The sequence below is a fragment of the Agelaius tricolor genome, unplaced genomic scaffold (assembly GCF_023055355.1).
Source record: "Agelaius tricolor isolate 1412-34295 unplaced genomic scaffold, bAgeTri1.0.p SCAF_3, whole genome shotgun sequence".
Classification (NCBI taxonomy): Eukaryota; Metazoa; Chordata; class Aves; order Passeriformes; family Icteridae; genus Agelaius; species Agelaius tricolor.
In genome coordinates, this window is record NW_027269263.1 from 1,921,773 (window position 1) to 1,932,869 (window position 11,097).

Sequence of the window (11,097 nt, forward strand, 5' to 3'; positions counted from 1 at the left end):
AAGCAAACATGACTCACAGCCCCCAGGCTGCAAGCATGTGCAGGTTAGAAATTGTGTTGAACTGTCCCCATTCAAGGAGCCAGGAAATGCAGCCAAATTCATCAACATGTAATTTAATAATTTCAGGTTAGTACAACAGGGTAGTCACACTAATGGCTTAGCATCTCTCACAGCAAAATGCAAAAGGACTGTGTAAAACTGGGGCAAGGTTAAGGTGAGTCTGGAGTAAATAAGGCAATATCTTCATCCCACAGCTCATGTTGATGCTTTCAGAAAACATTCTGCAGAAATTACATTTTTATAAGAATATCTCCAGAGTCCAAATCAAAGGTAGAATGGGAATGGCCATTAATTCTTGTTGAAATGGACACACATACACACACCACTGGCTGTTTCCAAGGCATTCCTTGTCCCAAGCAATTCCCAGCACCCATGAATGGTCCCTCTGTCCCTCAGGGAGTGTACATGGTGAAATGAAACCATGCCATGAGAAACTGCCAGGAATGAGCATCACCTCATGCCTTTTCACATTTCTGATCAAAGCTAAAATAAGCAGCAAAACACAGCAAAACTGGTTTCCCAGTGGGAGAAGAATATTCTAGTTTCTTGAAAGATGCTTTATGTCACTTGGACTCCTGGAGACAATGGACCCAGTAAATTCTTATTTTGTGTCCTAAGCTTGTCACTGACCTTGGCACCCAGCCACATTGCAGTGTTTCTTTTTCTGTGAGATTACCCAAGGCAAGCTCTTCTCTGGGAAACTGAATCTTGCCAGGAACTCCCTCTGATGCAACCAATCTCTTTCATCACAAGCTGCAAAGTTAAAAGCACACTCTCTCAGTTTTAAATGCAATAACAGTCTTCAGCCAGGCTCTGGAATAGCTGCAGCTTTGTTCCAGCAGATTCTCATTTAAGAAGTTAATGGCTACATTAAAAATTAAGCTAGTTTTAACTACTTTTCTTCTAAAGGGAGTTTCAGTAGAAATCAGATGTGGTCCCTTCTTCCCTCAGTCATTGCCTCTCTTTTAATAGTTGAATAGTAACAATTTAGTGTTTCATTGCCAAATAGTTGCATTTAGTAAGTGTGAAGATATGTGGAAGGCACAATGCAGGGGTTTTGGTTGAGTTTCCTCACCTCTTTTCTTCCTTTAGAGCAAGCACAATATTGACTTTGTAGCTGCCTCCCAGTTCTGCTCCTAGGCACTGAACCCAGTGACAGGTGAGAGAAAGGCACAATATTTGCTAAACAGCCAGTGCACACCCAGCTCTGCCAATTTCCCATGTCAAAAAGCCAGGGAACCATTACTAAGACTAGGAATCTCTGCATTCTCCTTCTTGTGGACCTGAGGGAACCTGACAGGTCTGAAAAATGAAGACCAGCACCATGCTTCAAGAATCTGGTAATGAAGGATGCTCAGTGCCCTCCCACCTGCTTGCAAACACACCCTCAACTCTGACCCTCTTTGCTGGGTGCTGTCTCGTGTATTCCTTCACCTTTTTAAGATTTGTGTGTGTAAATAAAGGAATAATACTTAGATATATACATCTTTCATCATTGTAAAGAGGCTGCCAAGTTCTGAAGCTACCAGGGTATACTAGATGAAAGGTTCATCTGGTTCCTGTAAAAGCTGGATGTTGTAAAAGCTAAGATCAACTTAATAAAAGGACAGGGAAGGCTGAGAACCAGTAAGAACTGCAATGGTTAGTGTTTTGTGTAACTTCTCTTAACTGGAAGTATTTTCATGCAAATTATTGCCAAAGATTCTGATTTTTTGTACTACTTTCAGAAGTTCCTTTATGTCCACAACACTACAGTTAACTATTTATTTGGGGGAACCTAGTCAAGTACTCTTTGTCAGCTTAAGCTGCTCAGTTTATAGTTGCCAAATATCTGAAGCATAAAATTTAATATATTTTCCTAACATTTGTTCCTCAAAATCAATAATCCTATAATTTTCATTGTCTGCACAAATATCCAGTTTTTTGTTGTACATTGTCAAGTTCTTGGCTTCCAAGAGCAATTAATGGCAAAGTCCAATTATAAGCTGAGTAAAAAGTATTGTTTTCTCAGGGTTGGATTTCCTAATAGTGTTGAGCTGAATCTTTTTTCTGATTCTGTGTTATGAGACAGTGAGAAAATAAGCTCCCTGTATCTTTGTTACTGAAACTCACTTTCAGGATTAGCCTTTTTATAAAGGGCAGGCTCATTATCCTCATTTAACCAAGAGACAACAGTTTCAGGGATAGATGGAGTGATTAGCAGCTGAATCATACTTATGTTTCAGGCTAATATTCTCAGGTTTTTCCTTCCTTAATATTTGCTTCTATCACAACCAACTTCAAAGAAAGGTTTTCCATGTGCTTCCTGTGCCCCCCTGGCAATAGTTAACACTTTGTCTTCCAAGCACTCTGCCTCTAAAGCCCAAAAGAAATAGTGGAAGGTCCCTATTGATTGCAAAATGCCTGTAATCAGGTGATTACAGGGGAAGTGAGGTGTTAAAGGGAAAGTTTTCTCGATTATTTTTCTCTTCTGACTTGGCCTGGGAAGATGTGGCACCATTTCCAGACTGTTTCAGTCTCACTGAGAGAGGATTAGGAGTTTTGTTGGTTTATATAGAAAAATTTTAATACATAAGCTGACCTTTTCTCCTAAACCCAGGATTCTTTTGGTGTGTGTTTTTTCCCTTTAATGTTCTACTTAATGGGTTGTTGCCTTGAGTTGTAGGTTCTGTTTACTACAAGATCTAACTTGCTTCATTTGTCTGCCTCCACGATGCAGGACTTTAATGTGGAAATCATATCCCCTATAAGCCATTAGTCTAATCAGTCCAGCTCTTGAGGAAGCTGATAAATCAACAGTAATCTCAACCCCAGGTTCCCTTCAAGGACCCTGTGTCAAAGGACTTTGGTGTTCATGTCCTTCTGTGTAATGAGCTCTGCCCTGGAAGGACAGAGAAAATATGGCTTGATAGCTGATGAATGTTTGAGATTCCTTCTCCTGTGATCCTCCTGCATTTCAGTAAAATACTTACAAGCTAATTTAGTCAGTGTGTTGGTGGTGGTTAGATGTGGATGCTTGACCACTAAAAACTGAACTGGCAAGCTACATGCTCCTTTCTGCTTAAAGTCACTTAAGAGAAGGGGAAGTGATTATCTAGAGTGAGCTGTCAACCTTTATGCCAGCTTTCCTCCTGATATGATTTATAAAACAGCTAAGATAACCTCTGGGGGGGAGCTTTGCAATGGAAATAGCAAGCGATTTTTATTCTAATGAACATAACACTGTCACAAGTTTAAAGTTCAAATCTGAGGTACGAAGGTTGGGGGGAAAAAAAGAGGCCGTAAAATATGAATGTGACAGCATATGTGTTCCTTCCCTGCACAGTGCATGAAACAGGAGAAATAGGCAAACTTTATTTTTCTAATGAGGTTTAAAATATTTTTTCAGTCTTTATCAGGCAGAAAGTCCTCAATACCAGTTGTTTTTTGGTGGCTGAGGTTTTTTTCCTTCACAAGCTTCCCGATTAAGATGAGGCATTTTTCTCGTAGCACGTTGTGCTGTGCCCTTTGGTCCTTCAGCATTGCAAAATGTCCTGTCACAATTGGCACTCAGTAAATAACCCTTGGTTGGCAGCTGTGGCCAACAGGCAGAAGGCTGAATGGACTACAGGAATTTAAACTGCTGGAGGACACTTGTCCTGACCAGCATTTAAAACCACCAAATGACAATTTATTGCAGAACTTATTTCTTCCCATATAAGCATCAATTACTGGGCATTTGACAGTTTTCATTGCTATCTAGCTTACTTCAGAGCTGCTTTAAAAATAAAATCAAACCCTTTTCTAGAAACAGTTACATGCAAAACAAAAACAACAACTAATTAGAAAGTTTATACATCAATGGCAGGTTACCCTACCCCTGAATTTAGCCAGCAAATTTCTTATGATGAGAGCTGTATGGATGGAATTTAGGCAGTGAACCATAATGTCTGCAGGCTTGCTGAGGCTGATAGCTTTTCACTTTCTAGTCAGTACCTTTCTGTCTCAAGGCTAGAGTTGCACTACATCCTTGCTATCAGCCAAAGCAGAATCAGCTGACTAAAAATGGAAAGAGAACTAAAACTTCAACAAAGCTCTAAAAACGCCTAAATTCTTTTTATTAGTCTTACTTCCTGAAGACATATCTCACCTTGAAACCTGGTATTAACAGGAAGCTCCTTTGTTGTGCCAGCTTTGGAGCACATGCCTGGTTGGAAATGAGGTGGTTTTGACTCCTGGGATTCACAATTTCCATGCTGGTCTTTGCCTTGGTGGCCCAGCCACCCCCATCCAGGTGGAGAAAGGGACAACAGGCATGTGGCAAACTCCTGCTCAGTGGAAACCTGGAACTTTTCAGTGGGACATCAGTGGAATGATTATGACCTGGAAGAAGCAATATTGAATGTATCAGGAATTGAAAAAAAAAATTCCTTCTGCTGGTTTGGTAAAGTTGGTGTGAGTTGTGCAGAAGTGTTCACAGCCAGCAGGAATAGGTGCCACTGGCATGCATTTGCTTTCTCTGGAGTCCTGCCCTGCTGAACTTCCATAATTAGCAGAAATATTAATTTGATCCCCTTATTTCTCTTTCTAAATGCAAGCTGTACACTTATAAAAAGGTACTGAGTAGCTTGAAGACACAAGGAGTTAAAAAAGAGGAAGCATAGCTGTGCTTTCCAATATGTCACATGATTTCAGCTCACTTTTCTTAGTGAAAAACAGAACAGAGGCTAAATTGCTTTCAAAAAACAAAAAATCCCATTCTTGGGCAGTATTTTCTTAAACTTTGTCTGTTTAAGTAACTAACTGCTCGGACAGATGGTAGATAAAAGAAAATGAATCTCCAGGAAACCCCCAAATCCCCTTTGAATTTTTGAAAAAGAAGAAAAAAACCAGGGAAAATTAAGATACCTTTTCATACTCCAGCTGTCTCCAGATGATAGACACTATCACACCCTTGGGAAGTTTGCATTTACTTTGGGAACCTGACTGCTTGAGGCACCTACCTGACACTCGGGGAGGAGTAGCCAGGTGACAAATATTCTATGTCTCAGTGGCAAAAAATTGTCCCCCCACTGAGTGGGGACAATGCAGCTCAATTTTCTTCCCCACATTAATGTCTCCTGAGATATGGTCAGCACAGAGTTGGGTTAGGGAATATAAAAGCTCAATATCACAGCTTGTTTAAAAAAAACAGGAAATCATTAGGAGTTTTTTCTTTCTATTTCAGCAAAGTTCAAATTTCCACAGTGGGAATAAAATCAGTAATTTCTGATACATCCAAAGCTTAGTATCACAAAAACTTTGAAGGTAATAAAAATAAGCAGCCTCTCTATTTTCCATTAGCAGGTGTCTGAGGCTTTGCTGAGACTCCTACTGGCACAGAGAGATGCTAAATGCAGTATTTTGCCACCGTCAAGGGGTGATTTATCTGTGGAGTATAATTTTTTATGCAGCTGTTATACCTCAAGTGGTAAATAAGGCTTTGTCTGCGCTCCAAAATTGTGCCACTTTAAATATACCGCTGTAATTAAAGTGCTACAAGCCATTGGCTGTTGTTAGAGCCCTGTTAAACATCATTCTGTCATGTACTTGTCCCTGTACAGCAAGGGGAGCAGGGTGATTTTGTACTGTATTGCACACTGAAGCTTTTTATTGATGTTACGGTTACATCCAAAAGAAAAAAAAAAGCTACTAAAATGTTATGCTGGGAGAGATTTTGAGTGTAGATAAAGTCTAAATCAGAGGGATTGTGAGCAGTTTCAGGTACAAACTACATTTTTCAGTGGTCAGGGATAATGGTAGCACATTATAGTCTACATTAAATACCATTAACAATGAAAAGAGTGTGGCAAAAATATTTCACCAAGATAGAAAAACACCAAGTTTGTGGCAGTAGCATCAGCAGCCTTACCAATGAGTGCAGAAGGATTTCTTAGCATCCAACTCATGTGCAGAATTAAAGCCATTTTATGTTCTCAATCAGCAGTCACATTGTCACCATGTTACAAAGTAGAACTGAAGTCTGGGCCATGGTAAAAAATTGCGAAATAACTTAAAATACTTGGAGTACAGTATTTGTTTTCTGATTTCAAATAAGCAGTGAAAAACAACTCTTGCCAAGGGTTTCCAATAAAGGATTGCAGCTGGGTAAATTTTATTTTAATGCCTGATTTCAAAAAATCAGATTCACTTAAATTAATTGCCTCTTTGCAATGCAGAGCAATTTAGAGACTATCTGAAATATTATATCTAGAAAATCTAGAATAAATATTCAATCTAGAATACCTAGAAAATTTCTGTGGGTTCTGTGGGTTATTCTCTCAGCAAGACAAATATCAACATAATGTTCAGTATCATGACAGAAAAGCTTTAAAAGGTATGCCCCACACGTAAAGCCCATTGTCTGATTGTCACAGTGTTGGATATTTTGAAAATTCTTTTGAATTTTGAAGAATATTTTGAATATTCTTTTTTTTTCCTCTCCCATGTAAAATTTGGAGTGGCTTTGATTCAACCTTATGTAAGTAAGGTCATTATTTAAGATCTTAGTTTTTCCTCCGATTCTTTTTAGGATTCTTCATTTCTATATTTGGCCCTGCTGTTAATTTGCAAGGGAGCCATAGTTTCTCTGTACCACAACTGACCCATCTCTAGCATGGCAAACATTCCTTGCCTATCTGACAGAAACGTGCCAGACTTAATTAGCAGCAGACAATGTTTTCAGAAGTGACTGGTTAGAGACATCCTGTGAAAATTGACGCTCTTCAAGACTATCAAGTTGAGCCTCTGGATACACATTCACACTGAAAATTCACAAATGACTCGGAAAACAGTTGGTGCACTGATAAGATGCATTTTAAACACATTACTGCATATCACAGCAAATATATTAATGGATACTTTCGGGCACATATTTTGAAACCTAATTTTTTCCCTTATTCAGTGCCAAAGACTTGAACTCCTGCCTAGTCTTGGTTGGTGTATTCCATTTTGTCCAGCAGAGAAGGGCAAACTCTGCCCATCACACCTGCAAATTCCAGAGGTGAAGCACACTATGGACCATGAGAAAAAACAATTTTAAAACTTCGAATTTAAGCTTGGATCTGCTCAGGATTTTAGAGCTCCATCAGGATTTTACAACTCCATGAAAGTGTGCTTGTGTGACTGCCAAAATCCTCCACTGTGAAAAATGTGTATTGTGATTTCTTCACCAAACTGGGGGCAGCAGCCACTCACACAGCACACACAGGTGCTGTGCAGCTGTTCATGATGGATCTCCTGCTTGCTGGCCTGATTTCCACTGGTGTTAACTCAACACAACACTGTAAACCTCTCTGGATGATTAGAAAACATTCCTCCAAAGGATGTGAACAAACATGAGCTACGAGCACTGTGCTGGAGATTATCTTATAAATGTAACATCTCTGCAGTGGGACAAAATAACTCTGCTGGTTTTTTCTCCTGACAGCTGCCTGGATTTTAACAGTTAGTTGCAATCACATTAAACGTCTCCCTGCCATTTTTTTTTTTTAGCAGGAAGTATGATTCTTTTCTCTTGGAAGGAGCCAGACCAATTTGTGTGCTCTGTCATCCATAAGTAAGTGTGAGAACTGATCTGAATTCAATGTTTATTTTCAGGTAGTGCAATGTGATAATCTGAGAGACATAAACTCACTGAAAGTCTTCCATGGAATGGGAACTTGAAATTGTGAGAAGACACTGGAACCAAAGGTGTCTTCCTCATCCCTTGGAACACTTGCCAGACTTTTTTTTTTTTGTTAAAACTTGAGGTCTTCTCTCTGAAATTGATACCCACTGTTACACATGGAGAAAGGCAAATATTTTGGTGATGTGGCTGTACCACTGTGAAACCCTGCAGCCCATGTGGTCTCCTTGTGCATCACTTGGCACATAGGCTTCTCCTCCACCATTCCAGCTCAGCCAGGGCAGCTGGGGGAGGAAAGTAGGGTGTCCTTGTGTTTTTCTTTTCCTGTCAGATCCTAGTGTGATAGCCAAAACTTGGTTTGCATTCCTCCACCTTCATCTCTTCTGCCACAAATACAATTACTTGATGCTCATCTCACTAAGAGATTTCATATCTAAGATCTTCAAAAAGTCTGTCAAGGAGAAAGCAATAGGGAGAAAAGCTGAGAAACTCAAATGTAGGTTTAGGTCAATGTGCATTATGAATGTGACTAAACTACTGATGTACAAATACTTATGCATCTAACTGTAAAATGGAAGCACCTAATGCCAAATTTATTTCTCTATTATTCCCTTTCTTTCTTTTTGAGTTTAGGCTCTCTTCCTGTAACAGTATCAATTATTTTTCAATAGTGTCTCACATCCCATTCTTTCTCATCTCTTTTTCAGTACGTCCCTTTTCTCTGCTAAATCATCAAAGATATTTTTGTTCTTTTATTGTGGCAGAGTCTGTAAACACGACCTTAGAAAGAGAATTTCTAAGTGCAAGCATTTGTGATGCATTTGCACTAAAAGCTTTGAATTGCTATCTTTGATAAAGCTATTTGGTCTGATTATATTGTTTTGGAACCATGCATTCAGGTGCACCTCTCTAAAAAAAAAAAGAATTTTTCAAAATGTATTATATTGCATGTCTCAAAATGGAGGAGGATTATTTTTAAACTCAGTATATTCCATGTAAATAATTGTATTTCTGTCCTGAAATTCACACACCAGCATTTAAACTGAAATTTAAAGTCCAGTGTTTAAAAGCCAATAACTCCAAATCTTAAAGATGTATCAAATATAAATAAAGGTAATAATTTTTGTAGTTATATTTCTCTTACATTGCTTCCATGCTTTCAAAACTGCCTGGGCAGATGTTGCAGACATCTCTTGCATTGAACATGACAAATATTCTGTGTGAGCACTGAATAGCAGGTGGAAGAGCCACTGATGGCTGTAAGTGGGATTTTTAAGTGGAAATTGAAAACAGCATTTCCAAATACAAATTCAGATCTCATAGACTGCGATCCAAGTGGCAGCAACTGTGCTTTGGGAAATTCAGTGATGTCTTTAAAGAGCCAAATGCAGTTAGCAAAGGGTGTACTCACATCATCAAATAGCAGAGGCCCAGAGGTGCAGCCAGCTATAGAGTTGGGTGATGTGTTGTTATCAGTGTTTGAGGCAGGGGAAAACCTCCCCTTCCTTCATAAACCTCTGCAGCTGAAAGCACCCAGCACCCACCCATTCCATCAGTGGAAAGGATTGTGTGAACCTTCTGTCATCTGTTTTGGTCCAAATCAGCCAGGTTTAACAGTAAATGGAGTTGAAAAAGTTAATCTGGTGTATGTCAGTTGAAGCTAATTTTGTAACAGTTCTGCTGTACATATCCCCAGATTAAGAGTGTAACTTCAGTTTCTCTCATTTTAGCTAAATTGCTGGCAATAAAGGACATTGTACCTGAAAGCATCACCTCCTTTTACCTGCTGACCATGCTGACACCTGTCATGAAGATCAAAACCTCGATCAAAAATCAGTTTTAATGAGAAAATATTGGCCATTACAAGAGAAACATTTTAAATCTTGCCAGCTTCTCCCTAAATCAAGCAACACAAGGCACTGTAGACAGGGTCTGTAGTGATTAAGAGTTCTCAGCTTGTGGACATTCAAGTTTGCAGATGGATAAATAAAATTATGTTACACTTCTTTCTGTGTAGAAGAAAGGCAGCTTACAAGGCAGAAATGTGTATGAACATATAAGGGAAATAGAAAATATTTAAAGAGACTGTCTGAAACTTCCTGCCATGAATCTTTATGTGGTCACCTGTGTGACTTTATATGGGCAGACAATCTGGGGTTCATCCAACCATTGACACATCCCATGCAAATTTTTGAGATTCCAGATATTATTTTGTGGATAAAACTGAAAACTTTGGGTACTTTTTAAAATACTTTTTCCTTTGTTAAAGGATGTACTGCTGGGTCCAGCCCTCAGCTCTCATTTTCTACCATTCTTGGGCCAAAACTTTACTTTACTCAGAGGGTGCTTTTCCCTCTCCTGTCTGTTGAAGAATTTCTCTTCTGCAGACATAATTAACTATTCATTGACATGGAGCCTTGTATTTGCCTCTTCCCAAATTCCAGGAGGGCAGCCCTAATCTCTGGGTTAAGAAAATCAGCTCCCATACATCTCACAAATCTTGACACAATGTGAAGCAGGAGAGATAAAAGACTACCTGGGCACTGCAGTTGTTGGAAATCTCTTCACTGAGGTGGGAGATCTGCTGTCAATCCCCTGGTCTGATGGAGATTTGCTTCTAAAAAAGATGCTGACACCTTTTCCTGGCTCCTCTGAAACCAGTTCTGTTGGATCAGGGATGAATTTAGAGCAGAAACTCCACCACCACATAGCACTTATATATGTATTTTAGAATACTAACCACAGTCTACTAAATGGACTTGAATATAAATGAACTGTCACTATGCGAGAATAGTTGAAATCATCTTGGATGTACAGATAATATTGTCTCAACTGTGAGCTCTACTTTAGAATCTCATTTCAGCCTCTACCTAAAAATCTATATGTCAAAGAAAATATCCTGGGTGCCATCTACAAACTATAACATGACACAAAAAAGCCATCTTTCTATATGATAGAGCTACTTCTAATTTTCCCATTAGACCAAACGACACCATAAAGAATATCTGCCAACAACATGATATAAAACCACACCATGCATCATGAAAAATAATTGCAATTCAATTACTCCTGAATTATAAAACCGTCAGCTAGGTGCAATAAAGACAAAAGCTTTAGAACATATGATAAACTGCTTAGCATAGATAATTAGATATGTTTGAACAAAAACCCCAAAATAAAACATGTACAGTTTGAAGGAACAAGGTAATCATGCCAAAATAATTCTCATTTAAAGGTTTGAGGATCAGCAATTTTAAAACATCTCCCTGAAAAAAAATTATCAAAATAAATTAGCACTCATAGAGTGTAAAGTAAATCCCTCACTCAGAGAGGTCATGACCTGCAACTGGGCAAGAAACTTTTTTCTTCTTGCTTTTTTCATCTTGCTTAGA